Genomic DNA, 25,451 nt, shown 5'->3' on the forward strand with positions numbered 1-25,451 from the left:
CCAAATTCTGTTCTTAGGATCCACTTAAGCAGTTCACAGCTGTCTGTAAATCAGCTCCCGGGAACCTGAGGTCCTCTTCTGGCCTCCAAGGGAATCTGCAAACAATATGCATGCCTTGTACATGGCAGCCCCACCCCCTTTCAGTCTCACATTCACTCACTAATCAATAATCATGGGGCTCAGTGCAGAGGCCACTGGCTTGAAGAAGAGCATGAGACCATCGAGTGTGTGCTAATTCAGCCTGATCACACGAAGTTTCTGTGATGTCAGAGCCACGGTCTCCAGGACACCACCTGGACCCATTCTCTCTCTGATTTAACACCTTAATTGGAAAGCACATAATGGGAGGATACTGGAGAATGTCCAGGTTAGACCAAGTCCTGCCAAGTCCCCAGTAGGGAAGTGGTCCCACAGCCACAAACCCTTCACCCCTCCATCCACTTAAGCCTGTGATTCATGAATGATATTAATAGAAACCAACCAGGCATGGCCATGCCTACGGTGCTATGTCCAGCAACAGATGTCTCCAACACTGGTTGTATTAGAATAAACATAACACAAGAATGCAGCCCACTCATCAGTGCCAGATCACCTTCACTAAAAAGGCTGGTGGTGGCGCTGGAAAAGGCAGCTGGAACCTAGGCTCTGCCTAAGCTGGTCCTGACTGTAATTGATCTGTTTCTTCCAGAGGGGAAACTGAGGAATGTGACTAGTTTCAGATGTGGATCTCTCAGCTCTGATATGGATGCCTTTGTTAGTCAGTGTCTGAGATGGCCCAGAGGCCCTGGGGAATTTGGCTTGGGACAGGAGTGATACTTTTCATCCTAATTCACCATGGTTCCCCCAAGTGATGGCAACATGGTTTGCCTGTTCTCTTGATGCTGTCCTGGCCAGTCTGCTGGCTAACAGAGGAGCAGCACCTCTTCCTCTGCATCCAGCAAGGTCCATGCTTAACCCCCTTCCTCACCCAGACCTCCTTCTCCCATTTCCTATGAGCACAATGAATCTTTAAAGAATTTTAGGGCCCCTCAAATGAGGGAAACCATGTGGTATTTGTCCATTTTGCTTGGGATGGGGCCTCCCAATGTAAACCCTTCTCTATTTAAAAGATCAGATACCAAACAGACCCTAACAGCCATATCTCTACCCAGAAGCTCAGGAAAATACTCAAATTTCAGAGAATCTTGAAATCCAGCTATCCACGATGATTCCTGCTATGACCCATCACATGAACACACACACACACACACACACACACACACACACACACACACACACACACAGAGACACTGAATCTTGATGCCCTTTCTTCTCCTAGACTAGAAATTGTAGGTAATAAATTCTGCTTTACATGTTCCCAAGGATCCCTGTGCCATGTTCTATCTGACTACTGAAATGACTTGATGCCTTAGAAAACATGACTTACCAGAGTTCCGGTACTATGTGCGGCGGACAGGGAGTGGGCACAGTGGCCACCTTACTGTCCCCAATGCTATCTGCTTTGGTCCTAGTTTCCTTGTACAAAGTCAGACAGTCTAGTGTCTACTCCTCTCCTGGCAACCCATGCCCACAACTGCATCTTTGAAAGTCTTTCTCTTCCTTCAAGGAAAGGACTCCTTGGTATTTGGAAGGCTGAGGCAGGGGAATCATTGCAAGCATGAGGCCATCCTAGGCTATATAGTGAGACACTGTCTTGAAAGGGGGAGTGGAGGGAGGTAGAAGGGGAAGGGAAAAGGAGCAGAAGGAAGCAGAGGGGTAAGGAGGGATGGGTGCTGTAAACATCTATCTCCAATGCTCACCAACACAGCTCTAGCTTTCATAAACTCCATAAAGAGTCCCAATATAAGGGTGCACAGTCATTCACCGAACACACACACACACACACACACACACACACACACACACACACACACACATACACATACAGTCATCTCATGCAAAGCCTCCATCCAAAGAGAGAGCACACAGCTTAGGCTCAGAGCCTCTAGGTGAATGGCAGTCAGCCTCTGCATTTGGACACTGTGCCCACAGGACTCAGAGGCAGCACATCAGAGGACACCTGCACACCATGCTTACCCTGGCACCATTCTCAGTAGCCAAGATGTGGAATCAGCCTGAGCATCCATCAGTAGACCATTGAATATGTCCTGGTACACATACAAATGGAATTTTATCCAGACACAAAAGGCATGGAATTAAGTCTTTGGTAGGAAAACTGGAGTCCACTGCATTAAGCAAAATCAACCAGACACCAAGAAGCAAATACTGTAATTTTTGTCTCGTTTGTGAGTCTTGTAATTCTTTAAAGAATCTTTATGGGTTCTTAACAGACCCAAAAACAAAAAACAAAAAACAAACAGAAAAACAAAACAAAACAAAACAAAACAAAAACAAAAAAACAAAAACAAAACCCAGCTATGTCCATATGTCATGAAGGCAACAAAGGCCTGGAGAAGGAAGGAGACTAGGCAGGGGAGTGGGGGATGGGTGTGAGCAGGAAAGTCAGATACGGAAAAGCACATGACATGGTTAAAGGAAGTTGTCTTGATGCAACCCAGCACTGTGGAAAATGAATAGACATTGATATAAAAAAAATGAAGAAGGAAAAAGAAAAATAAAAGGTTACAATTTCAGCGTCAGAGACACTGATGAGGCTGAGGACCGCCACCTACATTCCAAATGCACCAAGAGCCATGACCCCCTGGCCTGAGATGGCTTAGGAATCATTCCTTTGAAATTTAAAAACACTCGCTCAGTCAAATATGAGCATTTGACATACAGTACAGAAGCCAGGGAGATGGATACACAACTAAAGCACTTTCCATCGAAGCACAGTGACCTAGTACAGCTCCCCTCCCATAGAAACCCATATAAATGGTGGGAGGGATCAAAGGGGGTGGGTGTGGAAGTTGACTATAATTAAAGCCTGGGAAGGCAGAGTTAGGGATTCCAGAGAGGAAAGTGGCAAGCAGAACTGGTCATATCAATGAGTCTGGTTTTGACTGAAAGACCTTGCTGTGGAGAATCTGATAGGAAAGCAATGAAAATCTATGACATCATATCACACATACACACATGTCTGCACAATGCACATTCTTTTTTTTTTCCTTAGGGCCTGGGGACCGAACTCATGACCTTGCCCTTCCTAGGAAAGCGCTCTACCACTGAGCCAAATCCCCAACCCAACACAATACACATTCAAACACATGAGTACACATACATATCTCTCACACACACAAAGAAAGAGAGAGAGAGAGAGAGAGAGAGAGAGAGAGAGTGAGAGAGAGAGAGAAAGAAGGAAAGAAATGGATAGATAAAATACATAAGTAGAAACTGCAATTAGGCTCCATTTATCCGTTTTTGATATAAAAAGAAAGGGCTGGATCGAAATGCCCTCTTTTGTTCTTTAAGTAGCGCTGAAGACCAAATCCAAGACCTTGTGCAGCTAAATGCTCTTCCTGCAGCCCTATTAGACGCTCACTGACCTACCAAAGGGCAGGTGGGCCTCTCAAATCGGAGAGATATAGCTATGCCTAGTTCAGAGGTGGATGCATGTCTCACGGGTGAGAAGTCACGGAGATACCGTCCCTCTGACTGGCGCTAGAGGGCGCACGTGGCCTGGTGCCCCTCCGTGTGTTCTTCAATCTCGTATAGTCCAGGCAGGGCTCTCCAAACCCCCACCCCTCAACCCACCCTAAACCCGGAAGGTGGGGACTGAGCCTGAAACAGCCTTGCAGCTGTCAAGATGGGGGGACCCTGTCTGCTCCCTCTCCTGCCACCCCAGAGCTGTTGGGAGCGCCTGGAGGAAGGTTTTCCTTGTGCACCCCAGAAGAGACCTCAACTCGGACAGAAGATTTTCTCCGTGCACAGAGAATATCTTGATGGTCACTCTTGCTTTGGGATCAATGGTTGGGGGTGGAGATTTGCAGCAGTGTCTCTGAGGATGTCTTAAAGCGTCAGACATACCGAGAGTGAATCTCTCTCTGCCCTGCCTTTTGCTGTGTGGACCTGAACAAAGACATCTCTGAACTTCAGTTCCTTCTAGCCCGGAGACAGGATGAGTACCTCTTTACTGTAAGATTGGGACAAATACTGTACACCATCCTATACCTGCAGGTGGCTTAGAGAGCACCTGTAGAGACTCGAGCCTGCAGCCACCCACGCGCAGCTTCAGCTGGATTGCTCTGCTCAGGAAGAGAAATGCTGACTTTTCATTGATCCACCTAATGGCTTTGTGTGGCTAATCAGCCTGAACTCCATCCTATTGTTTGTCTGCAGTTAGATCTAACTGTTGATCTAATTACCCAGGTCTAGAATTAGACTCTCACCCGGAGCTGGGAGAACTGCTTCCACCATCTCCTCCTTCTAATGGAAACCCTTCTGAGACTGAGAGCGTCCTCCCTGAAGCCTCGAAGTTGCCTTGAGCTAAAATGGCAGGTAGCAAAGGAAATCTTATTTTCCCTCCAAGCCCTAACTAACTACGGGATGTCATCACAGCCCGGTTAGTATTTACCCAACAATGTGCAGATTCCTGATCCAGCCATAAGCTTAACTGCCATTTAAATGGAGCACAATATTTAAATCTTATTTTCATTACCTGCTGATAAGAATCTTACAATTATCAATCCAAAGTATCACTCGGCATACATTTGCATAGGTAAAAGAATCTGTCCTCATTGTTGTTCCACCGCACACATGGATGTTGGTTTGACTTTCAAACCAGAGCTGAATGTCCTTTTATGGAGGAAGAGATAACGGGGTTTTTCCCTGCACCGAAGCCTGCTTGGAGAGGGAGAGAAACACATCCACACCATAAGAGGGCATCTGGGCAAGCACAAGTGCCACGCCTGTCACCTGTGAGATATGAGCCACCTCTGTGTGGGTTACTGAGGCTCTCACATTTCTGCTAACAAGTCAGTCGATACAACCAAAGCCACTTCAGAATTCCCAGACACTCAACACTGATTGTCACAGAAGGGGCAGTGGAGACTGTCAGCCTCTGCAGGACTCTCAGGCTGCCAGGGCATCGATGCCTATATTCTGGCTGTTATATCTCTAGGGCAACTTTCTCCCAGAAGAATAGAAGGTTTGCGGGATCATCAGCACACGTGTGTGCACATGCACAGAAAAGAACCATCTTGTCAGCTGGGAGTCCTGCACCAGTGGAAGGCGAAGACTCTGATCCTGCCAAGACTGAACTCCCCAGTGAATGGGATCGTTGGGAAAGGGCAGAATGTGGGGGTGCATCAGGAGAGGAACACCCTATAGAAGGGTAGTGGGAGGTGCTAGGGAGATGTTAGCCTGGAAACCAGGAAAGGGAATAATATTTGAAATGTAAATAAGAAATACCCAATTTAATAAAGATGGAAAATAAAACACTCCTTCTGGAAGAGGAGAATGTATGATTTCTTTTCAGGATCTGTGGGAAGACTTTGGACACCTGGGCAAATGTGGAATGACCTATAGATCCTTGGAAACATTTGGATAGTTCCAGAAACTCCTGGAAAAGTGGAAGTTCCTAGATCTCTATGGCAAGAGAGGAAGGTTTATGTGAACCTGGAATGTGTGGGGACATTACCTGTCCAAGTTTGTCAGTAGAAGAGTCAGCAGAAGGAGGCCCAGACACAGTGTGATCTTCTTTGAATCTTTCACTGTTCTCCCCAGTACTGTGTTTTGTGGATGTTGCAGGCTCTCTGGCTAACAACTCATCACAGTCCACATGTTCTTCAAACCCAGTAGACATAATCCGGCTTTTTTTTTTCACTTCCCAAGAATGGGCACTAAAGATGAGGCCACTCTTTTTCTAGTTAGCAGGATGTAAGCAGATGTTCTGGTATCCCTGGTCCTCAGCATCGAGATGCATTAAAAAAATTAAAACATTTGTTTTATGTGTTCCCACCATACCTGGTATTTACAATAGGTGTCAAAGAATCCAGACTCACCCCCAGTTAAATACTTCTTTAGTTGTATTAATACGTAGCCTGTGGAATCTTATATTTCCAATTACTCCTTCCCATCTGCTCTAGCTTGCTGTCTATTTTATATTTACTTCAGATGTGAACATATATTGCTATTATTTCATGTTACAGAGCAATCATGACTGAATATGTTAATTTTAGTCCTGTTTTAATTACTCTGTCCCTCATGCACTGATTTCTGTGTATGAATATCAATTTCTGGCTCATTATTATGTCTCCTTAAATGATTCTTCTGTAACATTCTTTTTCAAAGTCTATTTTTTAATTTTTAATTATCTCGGTGAGTGAACGTGTGTGTGTGTGTGTGTGTGTGTGTGTGTGTGTGTGTGTGTGTGTGTGTACACATATGAGCACGATGTCCAAGAAAGCCAGTAGGGGGCGGTAGATCCCCTGGAGCTGAAATAACAAGTGGTTGTGGGTCACAGGACACGGGAGCCTGAATCCAAACTGAGATCTTCTGTAAAAGCAGTTTGCATTCTTAATTACTATGTTGTCTATGTGGCACCCTTTTAACATTTCTTCAATTAGTTCAGTTGGTTAGCAATTCCACTAGACGTTGTCTGGGAAAAAACAAAACTTTTTAAAATTTTTATCTTTAATAGGCACTTGTTTTCTTCTGAGCACAGAACTGGAACTTTAGAGTTATTTATTTCGGAAGTGACCTTGTGCCATCCTGCCTGTTTTGCAGTGGGCGTGATTTCCAGTCTAACCACAAATGTACCTTCTGTTTTGATTCTCTGTTCTTTTCCTCATTTTATTTTTCTTTCTTTCAAGCTTTTTCCACTTCCAAGTTCTTTATTATATAAATATATGATCGTATTAATTATGTATCTCTCCCAGCTCAGCTTTTAACTCTCATGAGCACTGAACCTGTGTCTGGCTGTACTCTGTGTTCAGCACCTGGGACAGCTCCCGGGTCTCAGCAACATTAAGTGTTTGTTAAACAAAAGGGGGTTTTTATTCTTATTTTACAGATGAGATGCCGCAGGCAGAGAAAGGTTATGGTAACGGAACACACTGGGGTTCCTAACGTGGTTTCTGAGAGACTTAATGAGTTGAAGACAGAACAAGAGAGTCTAGGTTTCTGAGGGTTGTTCATACAAGGTCTCAGCCACAGAGGATGAAAGGTAACACGTTCAGTATGGCGAGAACAGCTCAGATTTAGGTCACTGCAACTCAGCGTGGATCCACTCACATCAGCCCCTCCCTGGATGTGTGGCTTGCCTGGAAGAGTGTTAAGACAATTGTACATTGAATCCTGTTCTGACATGCAAGCATAAATGTTGAGGACAAATAATCTTTCTATGATTATGGCTATAAAATTTTATTTTTCTTGTGTTTATTATATTTTATTGTATTTATTGTACTTTGTTGCACTTTATGTTTGAGACAAGATCTTACAACGTAGCTTTTGCTTGCTTGGAATTTGTTTTCTAGACCAGGCTGATTAGAAGAGAATCTTTAATTTTAGTCCTGTTTTAATTACTCTGTTCCTCATGCACTGATTTCTGTGTATGAATATCAATTTCTGACTCATTATTTTGTCTCCTTAAATGTTTCTTCTGTAACATTCTTTTTCAAAGTCTACTTTTTAATTTTTAATATTCTCTGTGAGTGTGTGTGTGTGTGTGTGTGTGTGTGTATACACATATGAGCACGATGTCCAAGAAAGCTAGTAGGGGCGATAGAGCCCCTGGTGCTGAAATAACAAGTGGTTGTGGGTCACAGGACACGGGAGCCTGAATCCAAACTCAGATCTTCTATAAAAGCAGTTTGCATTCTTAATTACTATGTCCTCTCTGTGGCAACCTTTTAACATTTCTTCAATTAGTCCACTGGGTTAGCAATTCCATTAGATGTTGTCTGGAAAAAACCAAAACTTTTTAAAAGTTTTATCTTTAATAGGCACTTTTTTCTTCTGAGTACATAATTGGAACTTTAGAGTCATTTATTTCAGAAGTGAACTTGTGCCATCCTGCCTGTTTTTGCAGTGGGCGTGATTTCCAGTCTAACCACAACTGTACTTTCTGTTTTGATTCTCTGTTCTTTTCCTTGTATTATTTTTTTTTATTCAAGCTTTTTCCACTACCAAGGTCTTTAATGTATAATATATATTCATATTAATTATGTATCTCTCCCAGCTCAGCTTTTAACTCTCATGAGCAGTGAAGGCTGTGTCTGGCTGTACTCTGTTTTCAGGACATAGGAATGCTACTGGGTATCAGCAACATTAAGTGTTTGTTAAACAAAGGGACTTTTTATTCTTATTTTACAGATGAGATGCCTCAGGAAGAGAAATGTTAAGATAATGGAACACACTGGGATTCCTAACGTGGTTTCTGAGAGACTTAATGAGGTGAAGACAGACAGGAGAGGCTAGGTTTTTAGGGTTGTTCATACAAGGTCTTAGCCACAGAGGATGAAAGGTAACATGTTCAGTATGGCGAGAACAGCTCAGATTTAGGTTACTGCCACTCAGTGTGGATCTGCTCACATCAGCCCCTCCCTGGATGTGTGGCTTGCCTGGAAGAGTGTTAAGACAATTGTACATTGAATCCTGTTCTGACATGCAAGCAAAAATGTTAAGGACAAATAATCTTTCTATGATAATACCTATAAAATTTTATTTTTCTTGTGTTTATTATATTTTATTTTATGTATTGTATTTTGTTGCAATTTATGTTTGAGACAGGATCTTACAATGTAGCTTTTCCTGGCCTGGAACTTGTTTTGGAGGCCAGGCCGATTAGAAGGTTATCTTTTAAAAACATTCTTAGGAGCAAGGAAAAGCTAGCCTGGTTATTGCCCTGCCTTGATGGACCTTGCCCTGGGGACCCATGTTAATACAGTAATGTATGGAAAATATTGATTAACTGGTTTTTTTATCCTCCTCTATGACTCTCCCTGGAAGGAGCCAAAAGAAAGCTCACATCACCATACAGCCAGGTAGAAGCAAGGACTGAACTTGAAATCTTGAAAGAAGAGAGTAGGGAAAATAGCTTGTATCCTGAATCCATGTGTGTATTCCAGGAAGCATAAACTAGCCTATAGTGATAAAGGCATCATCATGGTTTAAATAGGCTTGACCCAGGCTTTTCCCAACCCTGACAACCTAAGTTTGATATCCAGGACTCACATGGTGGAAGGAGAGTGCTGAACCTCACAAGTTGTCCTTTGACCTCCGTGTGTGTGTGAGTGTGTGTGTGTGTGTGTGTGTGTGTGTGTGTGTGTGTGTGTGTGTATGCGAGCTTACAGATTAAGAATGGACAATTTACTTGATAAATACCAGGCACCGAAGTTAAATCAGGAACAGATAAACCAGTTAAACAACCCCATAACTCCTAAGGAAATAGAAGCAGTCATAAAAGGTCTCCCAACCAAAAAGAGCCCAGGTCAAGACAGGTTTTGTGCAGAATTCTATCAGACCTCCATAGAAGACCTCATACCAATACTATCCAAAATATTCCACAAAATTGAAACAGAGGGAGCACTACCAAATTCCTACTATGAAGTCCCAATTACACTTATACCTAAAACGCACAAAGAAACAAGAAAGAAAGAGAACTTCAGAACGATTTCCATTATGAATATCGATGCAAAAATACTCAATACAATTCTGGCAAATCGAATCCAAGAGGACATAAAAGCATTCATCCACCATGATCAAGCAGGCTTCATCCCAGGCATGCAGGGATGGCTTAATATACGGAAAACCATCAACATGATCAATTATATAAACAAACTGAAAGAACAAAACCACATGATCATTTCAGTAGACGCTGAGGAAGCATTTGACAAAATTCAACACCCCTTCATGTTAAAAGTACTGGAAAGATCAGGAATTCAAGGCCTATACCTAAACATTGTAAAAGCCATATACAGCAAACCAGTTGCTAACATTAAACTGAATGAAGAGAAACTTGAAGCAATCCCACTAAAATCATGGACTAAACAAGGCTGCCCACTCTCTCCCTACTTATTCAATATAGTTCTTGAAGTTCTAGCCAGAGCAATCAATCAAAATGAAATCCAGGGGATACAGATTGGTAAAGAAGAAGTCAAAATATCACTATTTGCAGATGATATGATAGTATATTTAAGTGAACCCAAAAGTTCCACCAGAGAACTACTAAAGTTGATAAACAACTTCAGCAAATTGGCTGGGTAAAAAATTAACTCAAATAAATCAGTAGCCTTCCTCAACACAAAAGAGAAACAACCCGAAAAGATATTAGGGAAACAACACCCTTCAAAATAGACCCAAACAATATAAAGTACCTCGGTGTGACTGTAACAAAGGAAGTAAAACATCTGTACAATAAGAATTTCAAGGCTCTGAAAAAAGAAATTTAAGAAGACTTCACAAGATGGAAAGATCTCCCATGGTCATGGATTGGCAGGATTAATATAGTAAAAATGGCCATTTTACCAAAAGCGATCTAGAGATTCAATGCAATCCCCATCAAAATACCAATCCAATTCTGGAAAGAATTGGACAGAACAATTTGCAAATTCACCTGGAATAACAAAAAACCCATGATAGCTAAAAGTATTCTCAACAATAAAAGGACTTCAGGAGGAATCATTATTCATGAACTCAAGCAATATTACAGAACAATACTGATAAAAACTTCATGGTATTGGTACAGAGATAGACAGATAGACCAATGAAACAGAATTGAAGACCCAGAAATAAACCCACACTCCTATGGGCACCTGATTTTGACAAAGGAGCCAAAACCATTCAATGGAAAAAATATAGCATTTTCAGCAAATGGTGCTGGTTCAACTGGAGGTCAACATGTAGAAGAATGCAGATCGATCCATGCTTATCACCCTGTACAAAGCTTAAGTCCAAGTGGATCAAGGACCTCCACATCAAACCAGATACACTCAAACCAATAGAAGAAAAACTAGGGCAGCATCTGGAAAACATGAGCACTAGAAAAAATTTTCTGAAGAAAACATCAATGGCTTATGCTCTAAGATCAAGAGTTGACAAATGGGATCTCATAAAACTGCAAAGCTTCTGTAAGGCAAAGGACACTGTGGTTAGGAGAAAATGGCATCCAACAGATTGGGAAAGATCTTTACAATCCTACAACATATAGATTTCTTATATCCAAAATAAACATAGAACTCAAGAAGTTAGATCTCAGGGAGACAAATATTCCTATTAAAAAATGAGGTTCAGAACTAAACAAAAAATTCACTGCTGAGGAATGCCAAATGGCTGAGAAACACCTAAAGAAATGTTCAACATCTTTAGTCATAAGGGAAATGCAAATCAAAACAACCTTGAGATGTCACCTCACACCAGTGAGAATGGCTAAGATCAAAAATTCAGGTGACAGCAGATGCTGGCGAGGATGTGGAGAAAGAGGAACACTCCTCCATAGTTGGTGGGATTGCAAACTGGTAAAACTTTTCTGGAAATCAGATTGGAGGTTCCACCAAAAATTGGACATTGAACTACCTGATGATCCAGCTATACCTCTCTTGGGCATATACCCACATGATGCCCCAACATATAAGAAAGACACGTGCTCAACTATTTTCATAGCAGCCTTATTTATAATAGCCAGAAGCTGGAAAGAATCCAGATGCCCTTCAAAAGAGGAATGTATACAGAAAATGTGGTACATGTACATCATGGGATATTACTCAGCTATCAAAAACAATGTCTTTGTGTAATTCATAGACAAATGGTTGTTACTGGAAAATATCCCCCAGAGTGAGTTAACACAACTTCAGAAAAACACACATGGTATGCACTCATCGATAAGTGACTATTAGCCCAAATGCTTGAATTACCCTAGATGCATAGAACACATTAAACTCAAGACAGATGATCAAAATGTGAATGCTTCACTCCTTCTTTAAAAGGGGGAACAAGAATAACCTTGGCAGGGAATAGAATCAAAGATTAAAACCGAGACAGAAGAAACACCCATTCAGAGCCTGCCCCACATGTGGCCCATACATATACAGCCACCCAATTAGACAAGATGGATGAAGCAAAGAAATGCAGGCCGACTGGAGACGTATGTAGATCGCTCCTGAGAGACACAGCCAGAATACAGCAAATACAGAGGCGAATGCCAGCATCAAACCACTGAACTGAGAATAGCATGCCCGTTGAAGGAATCAGAGAAAGAACTGGAAGTGCGTGAAGGGGCTTGAAGAGACCACTTATGAACAAAAATGCCAAGCAACTAGAGCTTCCAGGGACTAAGCCACTAACTAAAGACTGTACATGGACTGACCATGGACTTTGACCTCATAGGTAGCAAGGATTATCCTAGTAAGATCACCAGTTGAAGGGGAAGTCCTTGATCCTGCTAAGACTGAACCCCAGTGAAGGTGATTGTTGGGAGGGGGCGTTAATGGGGGGGATGGTGAGGGAAATACCCATATAGAAAGGTAGGGGGAATGGCTAAGGGATGTTGGCTGAGAAACCGGGAAAGGGAATAACAATCTAAATGTAAATGAGAAATACCCAAGTTAATAAAGAAAAAAAAAGGAAAAAAATCTAACAGAATTATACATATCATTCATTCTGCACTCGAAGTTTAATGAATATCAGTGGGATCAGGTTATGGGGTGTATTCTTTCTGATGAATGTGTCTGCAAGTATGGTAAAACAAAAGTCTTTACCATGTCCTTATTTAAATAAAATGAATTAGTAGTCTACTAAGAGAGATTTTGACAGAGTTTGGCAGTAATAAAGAGGGTCTAACTTCAGCACTGAGCCAAAGTGATACAGGGAGAGGATAATGGAAAGTGATGGGTATTCAAAAAAATATTGGAGAGAATTGACTTTGTCAGTTGTCAGCTGGTTTTTGAAATTACATTGGGAGAACAATGGAATGGAGATGGGGTATTGAAGGAGAAACTTTAATGAATCAACTTAACAAAGTTTTGGAAATAATTCATCACAAGTATATATTGATGATGGAGAAATATATCACACCTACAATATTCTTAATGTTCTAGAATTTTTCAAATCAAAAAGATGGAGATCATCTAGAATCTTTCCACAAACTGAACAATGATGATTTGCATCCTTACTCTCTTCTTACAAAGAAAATATTTATGGAATTTGTTTTGAGAAGGATTCATTTCCCAACAAAGAAGACTCACTGAGATTCAGGCTTAGGCTAAGATGATGTTCGTTTGCATTTGTTCCACTACGCATTCAGACATAGTTACTGTGTTTCCAACACTCTAAAAATGTGGGCTTCATTAGACTAGGTACACTGTTAAGTGAGGACAGTTTCTCATCTGTGACATAGACGAGGTACACTGATAATTGAGGACACTTTCTGTTCTGTGACATACAATAGATACAATGATAATTGAAGGACATTTTCTGATCTGTGATATAGACTATGGAAACTGATAATTTGAGGACATTTTCTGATCTGTGACATAGACTATATACACTGATAATTGAGGACATTTTCTCCTCTGTGACATAAACTTGAGAAACTGATAATTGGAGAAAATTTTTTTGATCTGTGACATACTGTTCTTATGTCTCTTGCCAGAGTATGTCCTGTGCAATGGGAACCTCTCTCACTTATTTTTCTTCATTTCAGGAAGGCAGTTGCCCTATGATGTTTACACATTGCACCTCCTCTGACTTGTGATATGCAGTGAGCCATTTCCAAAGAGTGTCATTGTGAATTGAGTTGACAAGCAATCACCTTCTGCTACAGTAAACCATTCCTCATCTAGCCTGTCTCCTCAGGTCTTCCAATGCACTTCGGAGTTAGGAATTTATTTATATACAAATGGCCAGCACTGTAACTACATTTCAGGACTTTCTTTATTCTGTCATTAGACTCTGGACAAGATTTTAGATTTATAAGTTATGTTTCAGTCTATGTCTCAGAGAGTCTTTTATATCAACTATTACATCAGGAACTTCCAAATCTACCCCTAAAAAATGCATTGGTTCAAGGAACTTAATGAGCCTTTTATTATTTTGATCATTCGTACAAAGAATTTCTGTTCCTTCTAACTGAAACAGACATGAATTGCACTATTATTGTGTAGCCTCAGTGTCCCCTACTGCATTGCACCTGGACAGAGCATTCACAATAGTCCAGTTCTGTAACAATTCACAATGTTGCATGTCCAAATACAAAAGAATCCCCATCCTCTCTCCTTGAGTTTCTCACTGTAAAACATTCTGTTCTATTCTTCAAATCAAAATTTATTATAGGCCACATATTTACTGAAGTTATGTTGAATATTTCAGCATTTTAAAATATAACCCTTATAGCAAAGAAACAGAAGGGCAGGGGATGTTACCATTTGGTAATTAAAAAAAACAACAAACTTAATAATATACATAATGAAAAACGGGACATAACTATTTCTAACCATGCAACTAAGCTCTGATATGTCTTGAAATGATCACCACTATTTTTATATCAAATATTTATTTTTATTTATTTCTCAATATTTTATGCCACAATTTAATTTCTTATTATGTGGAATCAGAAAAAGAATGAATTATTCTTTAACTCCAAGGAAATAAAATAACTTACCTTCTGATACATAATCCTGAATATTCTACATTTTCATGAGAAATAAAATAGCGTATAGGTAAAATTATTGTGTCTGTATATAGATTAGAAATTAAGTCTTTTATAAATATAAAGTTGGGACAAGAACTTACCTTACTGTGAAAGGCAAACTAAGCTTGAGTATCTCCTCTGAACAAAGATGCATCATCATCCTTTCTCATGTGTAGGTCTGATTAATAGACACCATTGCTAGATTTTTCATGTAATGACATGAAAAAAAGTGAAATTAGTGTCTCCAATTAATATTGTATTTTAATATAACTATGTAGGCATCCTGGAAAAATATACTGATACATTTAAACTTCATATCATTTCTTTAGTGGTAAATTAATTTGCTTTTAAAAGAAATTTTGGAAGGGAGTTCAAAATGGATTTAAGATAAGAGTAACTGCTGTGCAAGTTTCATGACATCATTGGGTCCATGACTCGATGCTGGAAAGTTGGATTCTAGTTATCCACCTGTGAAGTGTAACATATACATGTTCAGACATGTATGCAAATAAACATAGAGATGCACACACATTCATACATGAAAGCACACACACTACAAAAAACATAAACTTTCAAAGGTGGTTTTGTTTTGTTTTCTTTGTTTGCTTTACTTTCATTTACTAGTAATGACTCATGTCTTTAATTGTACCATAAAATCTGAGAAGGGGCTGAAAAGTGGGAGGCCAGAGATTCACATGTGAGAGCTTCAGAGCAGTCATTACAAGGCTTACATGAAAAACGTGAGAACTTTTCTCAAAATCCTAAGAGCTTGAAATATAGATCAGGGCCTCCCTGGCACACAGTAGGTTATGCCTTTGATCTTCACAACTGAATTTTTTCATTCAAATTTCAGGTACTTCTCTATTGAATGATTTTCAAATAACCAAATTGTGATTAATCTTTAGAATTCCTTTTGTGTTCAAATGTAAATCTCCTAAACTCTAACCTTTATCTCTGACTTTCTAAACCAGAAAAAGCATAGGAACATTCAATATATCTGGCCTTATATGTTGTATATTTTTATTTTAGATGGCTTTTTTTATAGCATTATAGTGTTCGTGCGATTTACAGATTACGTCCTTGGAATATTAGGGGATACAGTCTTAGAATCTTTGGTCAGACCTTCACAGGTTCTTTCACACAATTTATCATTCCTCTTTCAGGTGACATAAGGAGCTGTTGCTGAGCTGTGGCTAAGACTGAGTGTGGATTACAAGAGTGTCGACATCCTTCTCCAATGTGAAGCCATACATGTTCCTTAAACACATTCCTGAAAGATAGTTTCCATAATTCATGGAGTTTTCATTAGATAGCTACATTCTTTCATTTTTGGAGGATGTTTTTGAAGACTATTCTGTCATTTATGTCAATTGCTATCCCTCTTTCGTGGGAAATTTCTGTTTCTTTTCTGGATGCTTCTAGGAACTGTGTTTCTGCTGTTTGCCGGGTTCACTTTGATCACCTGGGTTCAGATTTCTTTTTATTTATCATGCCTGACTTTGTTTGTTTGAGTAATATATTGTTCTCATTCTACAATTCCTTCATTGTTATGCCTGCATACTTTTCTCTTCTTATTTTGACTTTTCCTCCTTTTAGTCTTCTGTAGACCCATGGCTCTTCCACCTGCATGGAACAGTGATGAGCAATACCCAGGCTCCATGCAGGTGGAAGAGCCCTTAAGGCAAAATAGCCAGGAACAATTGACAAGTTCGTGTGAACAATCGTTGCCTTCATCTAATTGTCCGTATCTGTGAGTCTGTATCTTCAGGACTGGAGTCACGTGGTCAATGTTGTTAGCGGGTCTAAAATTAGTAGAATTCAATTTTTTTTGTCTACTACAAAATGGTTAAACTAGAGGTGGTACACTGTAGCTTGTATATAATCCCATGCTCATGAATGCTTTGTAAAACATATTATCCTTCCAGTTTACTGTCTAAAATGTTAGTGATTACCTCCTTTTATATATTTTTAATTTTTTAAATTAAAATATAATTCAGTCATTAAAAAAAAGAAAATTGCAGAGATCATAACTTCTAGAATAACATGATATCCTTCCCTTTTCATTTTTTTAGTTTTTCTGGAATGATTAAAATTGACAATTTATAGAGAATAATAAGCATAAGAAAAATGTATATTGTGAACATATTTCTGCAAGAGGTCTCATGTATTGATGCAGCTGAAATAACAAGATTTGCCATGTTCTCTGTGACTGCTCCCACATCTCCCTTCTCCTTTCCCCACAGTGATAGTATTTACTCATTTACTTTTCTTCTCCCCTTACATTTGTTTATTCATTAGTTGTGTGCTCAAATGCTACAGTGTTCTATTTAGTTGAGAGGACAATTTTCAGAATTGACTTATTAGCTTCTGCCATGTGGGTCAAAGGGATTTATCTCAGTAGTTCAAGCTCAGCTTGGCAAACAACCACCTTAGCCAGGGAACCTTGATGCAATCCCCAAATTTAATATTTCCTAATACTATCTGAGAGCATTTCTATGACTTCAGAATTGGTAACTGGATAATTTTAGTGGAAAGTGATTATGTGGGAATTAATTTTGAACTTTATAGCCACAGTACTATAATGCTACCCATTCTTCTATTTTATTCACTACTCATTACATTTGTATGTGTGTTTTAAAAAACCCTGCTTAGCCAACAAGCACAACCTCTGCTGATAATTTTATATAGCTTCCTTATGCTGATGCCTATGTCTCTACATCATTTTATGCTCACTGTTTTGGCATACTAATTTCTCTTTAATTTATATTTATGATGCACATCATGGAGACCCTTTTGTTTTGGCTGTTTGGGTGTTAGTGATTTCCCTAGTATTATTTCTTTGAGGACACAAACACTAACAAACATTCACATATTTACGTTTATACTGCATATTTTTGTCTGGTGATTTGACTATAATATTTACGTTGTAGGGGAAAGTAATCTCTAGTGAAGTAAAAGTCAAACAGTGTTTAAAAATTTGACTACCTGTACTCCTTTCATCTATCACTTATTTTCATAGTAAAATACAAAGAAGCCTCTCTCGTCCTAGTGTTTACTCTTAATTACATAAAAATTAATTAGCAAATTTATTAAAACCATTTTAGTACAGTAGTTTTTCTATGATTATGATACCTAGATGTAATACTTTAGCCATGTGCTTTATGAATTCTCATGCATACTATAGAGTAAATATATTTAGTGTTCATGAGAACTCCACATAAGAGGCTACAAAAATACTTCAGCTGTTAAAGGCTTCTGACCCAACAAAAATGGCAATGAAACTGAAATTAGTCACTGTATATTAGGTGTTTGTATTGAAATAGTCATATATTAGCTCTTTGTAATTCTCTACATCCTATCAGGTCTAAGTATAATGATAGTGAATCCATCCAATTAACAAATTCACGATTATATCTAACACCTTATTTGAATTATTTAACATGTGTTTTGGTTTCATCTTCATATTGTATTCCAAAGGCAGCATAGTTAGAGCTCTCTTATAATAAAATAGACACCTCGTCTGTGGTAATCTGGTGTATTAGTAAAATATCAAAGTCAGTTTCTTTAGTTCATTTAGTTTGGAGAGATCTAATCTCAGCAGAAATGCTGAAATGAAATATAAATTAAATAAACTTACTGAATAAAAAATAAAACTTTATAAAAGATAAATGATATAGTAAAATAAGTTATAAAATACAGAAATAAATCACAAAATTCAAACTTAGATTACCCGCAACAAACACCCAGCTCACTGAAAATAAAGACCATGGACCCATTATATAAGTAAGTACCTGTGAGCATATGCTTGACAACACTCTAAGTTCTTTCTCTTCCTTTACATTAAGGGAGCAGAGGTACTGGTTTCCCCTAAGTTCTCAGAATTATCCATGGTTCTGGTTAAGATGCAACAAAAAATCTAGAATGCCTGTTTATGGAAGATGAGGTTATTTTTCTTATTTGAATCCTTAATGTATCATAATCGATGGAATTCTAGATGCCTAGTGAAGGTGTTGTATATAAATAAATGATGAAGCCTATTCAATTTAAAATTATATTATGTTTATTAGAAGAATTTTTCCACTCAATTTCATAATCTGTTTTATATAATACAGACTCTGTCATTCTTCTCCACAGATTCCAATCAGGATGTATCTTAATACACCTCGCTTATTTAAGTGTATTTTGTATGTATTTGTACCCACCTCCCCATGACAACCCCCTCAATATATATTTCATATACTGGAAATGCCTATCCTGATATTTCCATTTATTAGGATGATACGATCAAGAAGATCCAAGCTTCCTGTTTCTGGCTGCGCCCAGAGATGACATAGTACAATAGCTCTCTGTTCCCAAATTCGGTGGGGGAGAAAGCTGGACTCCCAGAATCATGGACAATTCTGAGAACTTCGGGGAAACCATTACCTCTGCTCACATTCCTGTGCTGAGAGGAAGCTGCTTAGAGCCCTATGGATACAGGAACCTTGGGAGAATAAGGGAGGGGATCCTTCCAGTATCTACCTGTGTCCAGAGATGGAAGCCAGTGGCCAGGAAAAGTAACACAACTGAGAACACAGGAGAGACCAAACCTTCTGCTCCAAGCAACCAGATTGGAGGACTCAGGACGCAGAGAACAAGAGCAGTCTCGGGCAGGACACTTCCTGTTTCTGCCTGCACCCATTGCTGATCTGGCCCTACATATCTCTGTACCCACATCTTGGTGGGAGAAAAGAAGTCTATAGGAACGGTGACAAAGAATTTTACAATATGGTCATGCCACTGTCAGAGAAAGCAAGATCACAAAACACCAGAGAAAACCTGATGACAAGAGTCAAGCACAGAAACCTAAGCAATAAAAACCAAAACGACTTGGCATCATCAGAGCTCCCTTATCCCAAGAAAGCAAATATTGGATATCCCAACAAACTGAAAAAGCAAGATGTGGATTCAAAATCATTTTTCATGATGATGATAGAGGACATTAAGTAGGGAACAAATAAAACTCTTCAAGAAATACAGGACAACACAGGTAAAAAGTAGAAGCCCTTAAAGGGGAAACACAAAATTCCTTCAAGAATCACAGGAAAATGCAGTCAAACAGATGAAGGAATTTAAAAAATCTAGGATCAATGAGTGGAAATAGAAGCAATAAAGAAACCACAAAGAGAGACAACCCTGGAGGTGGAAAACCTAGGGAAGAAATCAGAAGTCATAGACAGAAGCATAAGAAAGAGAATACAAGAGATAAAAGATAAAAATCTCAGGGGCAGAAGATACTGTAGAGAACATTTACACAACCATCAAAGAAAATGTAGAGCTCAAAGAGCTCCTAATGGAAAACAACCAGGAAATCCAGGACAGAAGGAGATGATAAAACCAAAGGAAAAATGGGTATAGAAAAGAGTGAAGATTCCCATATAAAAGAGCCAGTACATATCTTCGAAAAATTATAGGAGAAAACTTCCCTAACCTAAAGGGAGAAATGCCTATAATAATAAAAGAATCATACATTTCTCCAAATAGATTGGACCAAAAAGAAATTTCTCCCTTCACATAATAGTCAAAACACCAAGTGCACAAAGAAAAATAAAGAATATTAAAGGAATTAAGGAAAAAAGTCAAATAACATATATAGGCATACCTATAGGAATTACACCAGACTTCTCACCAGAGACTATGAAAGTCAGATCCAGAGTGGATTTTATAAAACACTAAGAGAAGATAAATTCCAGCCCAGGCTACTGTCCCCTGCCAAACTTTCAATCAACACAGTTGGAGAAACCGAGGTATTTTATGATAGACATAATTTACACAGTATATTTTCACAAATCCTGCCCTACAAAAGATAATAGATGGGAAACTCCAACACAAGGAGGGAAATTACACCCCATAAAAAGCAAGAAAGTAATCCCCTTGCAACAAACCCAAAAGAAGAGAGTCACACAAACATAATTCCACCTCTACCAAAAAATAATAACAGAAAACCTCAATAACTATTCCTTAATATCTCATAGCATCAATGTTCAATTATCCAATAAAAAAGACATAGACTAACAGACCACATACATAAAGAAGAATTAGAATTTTGTTGCATAAAGGAAAAACAGCTCAGTGACAAAGACAGACAGTATCTCAGAATAACAGACTGGAAAACAATTTTCCACGAAAATGGTCTGTAGAAACATCCTGGAGCATACATTCCAGTATCTAATTCAACCAAAAGTTATTAAAAAAAAGATAAAGAAGGACACTTCATTTTCATCAAAGAAAAAAATTCCACCAGGATCAATTCTCTATCCTGAATACCAATACGCTACATGCAAGGGCACCTAAATTTATACAGGAAACTGCACTAAATCTCAGGCTAATGAAATAGTAGTGGGAGACGTCAACAACCCACACTCTGCAATGGCAAGATCATGGAATGGGAAACCGGGACACAGTGAAATGACAGATTTTGAACCAAATGGATTTAAGAAATATCTATAGAATATTTCATCCTAGAACAAAAGAATATACCTTATTCTCAGCAACTCATGCCACATTCTCCAAAACTGATTATACAGTTGGTCATAAAAGAGGCATCATCAGATACAAAAGAGCGAAATAATCCCATGCATCTTCTCACACTACCATGAACTAAGGCTCGACTTCAATAACAACAAAAATGTCAGGAAGCCCAAATACTCATGGAGGTTGACCAATATTTTACTTAGTGATAACTTGGTAGAGGAAGAACTAAAGAAAAAAATAAAAAATTAAAAAAGTTTTAAAATTTTAGGAAATGTAATGTACAACAAACAAACTTATGGGACACAATGAAAGGAGAGCTAAGAGGAAAACTCAGAGCTCTGAGAGCATCCAAAGTGAAACTGGAGAGAGCATACATTAGCAGCTTGACAACAAAAGCTCAAAAGCAAAAAGAAGCAGATTCACCCGAGAGGAGCACAAGGCAGGAAATAATCAAACTCAAGGCTGAAATAAACTAAGGAGAAACACAAAGAACTCTACAAAGAATCAATAACATCAGGAGCTGGATCCAAGGGTAAATCAACATGATAGATAAACCTGATATGAATGACAAAAGGGCACAGAGAAAGTATCCAAATAACAAAATCAGAAAGGAGAGGGAAACAAAATAACAGAATCTGCAGAAATTCAAAACATCATCATACCGTATTACTTAAGTTTATATTCAAGAAAAGTAGAAAATCTGGACCAAATGATCAATTTTCTATACAGGAAGCAGTTACCAAAGTTAAGTCAGGGTCAGAAAAAATATCTAAACTGTACCATGAATCCTAAAAAAATTAGAAACAATTATTAAAAGGCTCCCAATTGGGAAAAGATCCCAGGACCAGATGATTTTAGTGGAAAATTCTATCCGCACTTCCTAGAACCAAGTATTGTTCAAATTTTTCCACAAAATACAAACAGAGGAAACTACCCAATTCCATCGATGAAGCCACCGTTATGCTTATACCTAAAGCACACAAGGACCCAATAAAGAAAGTGAACTTCAGACCAATTTCCCTTTTGAATATTGACTAAAAATATTCAATCAAATCATTGCAAACCAAACCCATGAACACATCAAAATGGTCATCCATCACAATCAAAGAGACTTCAAAACAGGAATGCAAGGATAGTTCAATATGGAATTCCATCAACATAATCCACCAGATAATCAAACTGAAAGAAAAAATACATTTTCATCTCACTAGATGCTGCGAAAGCATTTGACAAAATAAAACAACGCTTCATAGCGAAAGTCTTACAATGATAGGAATTCAAGGCCCATACTCAACCATAGTAAAGTCATGGACAGCAAACCAGTAGCCAAAAATCAAACTAAATGAAGAGAAACTTGAAGCTCTCCCTCTAAAATCAGGGACTGGACGTGGCTATTCATTCTCTCCCTACTTATTCAATATAGTACTAGTCTGACCAATTAGACAACAAAAGGAGGACAAAGGGATACAAATAATAAAGGAAGAGGTCAATATATCATTATTTGCAGGTGATATGATAGTATACTTAAGTGACTCCATAATTTCCACCATTAAACTAATGCATGTGATAAACAGCTTCAGCAAAATCCTGGATATAAAATTAACTCAAACAGATCAGTAAGCTTCCACGAATAAACAGACCGAGAAAGAAATTAGGGAAATGACACACTTCACAATAATCACAAATAGCAAAAAATACCTCCGTGCAACTCAAACCAGGCAAATGAAAGCGCCTTATGACGAGAACTTAATGTCTCTAATAGAAGAAAATTTGAGAAGATGGAAAGACCTTTCATGGTCATGGATTGGCAGTATTGATATAGCAAAAAGGGCCCTTTGCCAAAATCAATCTACAGATTCAATGCAATCCCCAAGAAAATCTCAACAAAATTATCCATACAGTTAAAAGGAGAAATATGCAAGTTCATTTAGAATAAGAAAAAAACTAGGAAGTGAAAACTATTCTCAAAATAAAAGAAATCCTGGGGAAATCAACATCCGTAAGCTCAAGCTGAATACCCAGCAATAGTGATAAAATTTACATGGTATGGGTACAGAGACAGGCAAGTAAACACCTGTGTTGGTTCACGTAGATATCAGCATGTAAATTAATGTAAATCCATCCATTCTTATCATGCTGTACAAAGCTGAAGTCCAAGTGGATTAAGGGCATCCAGAAAAAAGAGATAAACACAAACCAATAGAAGAAAAAGTGGGGAAAAGCTTGAACACGTGATGACTATGGAAAATTTCTTGAACAGAGCACCAAACCAGTGGCTTATGCTTTACGATGAAGAGCTGACAGATTGGACCTTGTAAAAATCCAAAGTGTCTGTAAGGCAAGAAACACTGTCATTATGAGAAAATGGAAACTAATATCTTCAAAAAAGATCTTTGCCATCCTATATCTGAAAGAGAATTAATATTCAATATGTACAAAGAACTCAAGAAGTTATGCTCCAGAAAGTCAAATAACCCTATTATAAATGGGGTACAGATCTAAACAAATAATTTTCAGGAGAAGAATTTTGAATGGCTGGGAAATACATAAAGAAATGATCAACGTCATTGTTCATCAGGGTAATGCAAATCAAAAGATACACCAGGCAGAATGGCTAAGATCAACCATTCAGTTAACAACAGATGCTGGTCACCATGTGGAGGAAGGGTAAGACTCCTGCATTATTGGTGGGATCGAAATGAGGTACAATATTCCGGAAATTACTCTGGGCTTTCCTCAGAACATAGTATATGCTGAGGACTTAGCTACCCCACTCCTGGGCATATTCCCAAATGATGCCCCAACATATAACTAGGACACACGTTGTACTCTGTTATAGCAGCTGTATTCATGATAGCCAGAAGCTAGGAAGAACCCAGATGATTTGACCACATAAACGGATTCAGAAAATGTGGTTCATCTACATAATTGAGTTCAACTCAGTAATCAATAACAATGACATCATGAAATTCATAAGCAAATGGATGAAATTATAAAATACCATCCTGAATGAGGCAACCAAATTACACACACACACCCAAAAAAAACAAAAATAAAACACACACAAACACACACACACACACACACACACACACACATACACACACACACTATCCCAAAAACTTGAATTACACAACATACAATTCACATACCGCTTTAAGTTCAAATAGAAGGATGAACCAAGTGAGGACGGTCTGTCTTAAGGGGAAACAAAAATATTCATAGGACATGATATGGAGATTAAGTTTAGAACAGAGACTGAAGGAATAGCCATTCTGAGCCTAAACCACCTGGGGATGCAGCCCACATACATACAGCCCCCAAACCTAAACAACATTGCTGAGGCCAACAAGTGCATGCTCACAGGAGCCTGATAGAGCTGTCCTCTGAGAGGCTCTCCCAGATCACGACAAACACCGAGGCTGATGCTTGCAGCCAACCATTGCACTGAGAACAGGGTCCCCTTTGGAGAAGAGAGAGAAAGTATTAAAGGAGCGGAAGTGCCTTGCAACCCAGTAAGGACAACAGGGGTCACGAACCAGAGCTCCGCGGGACTAGAGCACTTCCTGAAGACTGCACATGGACAGACTGGCGTCTCCAGCTGCATATGTAGCAAAGCATGACCGTGCTCTGCACCAATGGGAGGAGCCCTTGGTCATCCAAGGCTGGGCCTTCCGGAAATAGAATGTCATGCTGGGGTGGCAGCAAGGCGATGTTTTTGCGGAGGGGAAAACACCTTTGAAGAAGACAGGGCAGCAGAAAAGGATAGGGATAGGGGGTTTATGGATGGAGGCCTCACACATGGAGTCTTCATATTTTCTATGCCTTTAACAGCTCAATGGCAAGGCCACTTCCTAACCTCCGAGTGGCTAAACTATCCCCCACTGATATTCCCATGTTATTATTTGCTAAAATCTATATCCCATCTTTCTTGCCCTGGACACCATTGGGCAGCTCTCCTGGGTCTGCTTATTCTCATGCTCTTCTATGTCAGCTGCTTCTCTCTCATGAAAGTCTGTCCTGGAGAATCTCCATGCCTTCTTCCACTCTGGACCTTTGTCCAAGCATCCTGAAACTCCTGCTCTGTCTGCCCTGCCTAGACACTGGCTATCATTTTCTCTAAGTTGCAATCAGAACCAACTGAGGCAGGGTCCCTGATTCAAAAGTTCAGGACATTATGAGAAGCATGAAAATAAAATCAGCTACAATAACTAGTTATATGTGATTTTCTGGGAACAATATTCCTCAAATCAGAAAGAGATACCTGTTAAAGTACTAGAATCATAGAAAATATCAAGTAGACAAATAATAATAATAATAATAATAATAATATATTATGATAAAAGTGAAAATAAAAATAATAATAAAATAA

This window comes from Rattus norvegicus, chromosome 11 (assembly GCF_021556685.1).
Source record: "Rattus norvegicus strain SHRSP/BbbUtx chromosome 11, alternate assembly SHRSP_T2T, whole genome shotgun sequence".
NCBI classification, from domain to species: Eukaryota; Metazoa; Chordata; class Mammalia; order Rodentia; family Muridae; genus Rattus; species Rattus norvegicus.